The sequence below is a fragment of the Penaeus monodon genome, chromosome 15, assembly GCF_015228065.2.
Source record: "Penaeus monodon isolate SGIC_2016 chromosome 15, NSTDA_Pmon_1, whole genome shotgun sequence".
Taxonomy (NCBI): domain Eukaryota; kingdom Metazoa; phylum Arthropoda; class Malacostraca; order Decapoda; family Penaeidae; genus Penaeus; species Penaeus monodon.
In genome coordinates, this window is record NC_051400.1 from 5,736,161 (window position 1) to 5,736,399 (window position 239).

General features: G+C 39.3%; 1 non-coding gene across 1 annotated transcript; it reads left to right on the forward strand.

Moving 5' to 3' along the window:
- Positions 1-65: 65 nt before the first annotated feature.
- Trnav-cac lies at positions 66-138 on the forward strand. The gene has a single exon. It is a non-coding gene; the product is annotated as a tRNA-Val (tRNA).
- The last annotated feature ends 101 nt before the right edge of the window (positions 139-239 follow it).

Consider the following 239-nt stretch of genomic DNA (forward strand, 5'->3'; position numbering starts at 1 on the left):
GTTCCAATTTATTAATCAGTATTCAGTTCAGAACATCTTACAGAAGGGCGTGTTATGTAAGTATCGTTTCCGTAGTGTAGTGGTTATCACGTGCGCTTCACACGCGCAAGGTCCTCGGTTCGATCCCGAGCGGAAACAATTTTTTAACATTTTCAAGATATTACTTAAATTACTCACTTTTTCTCTTCCTTCTATGCCTCTCTCTCTGTTCGCGCACATAAATAGTACAAAAAAGGAGA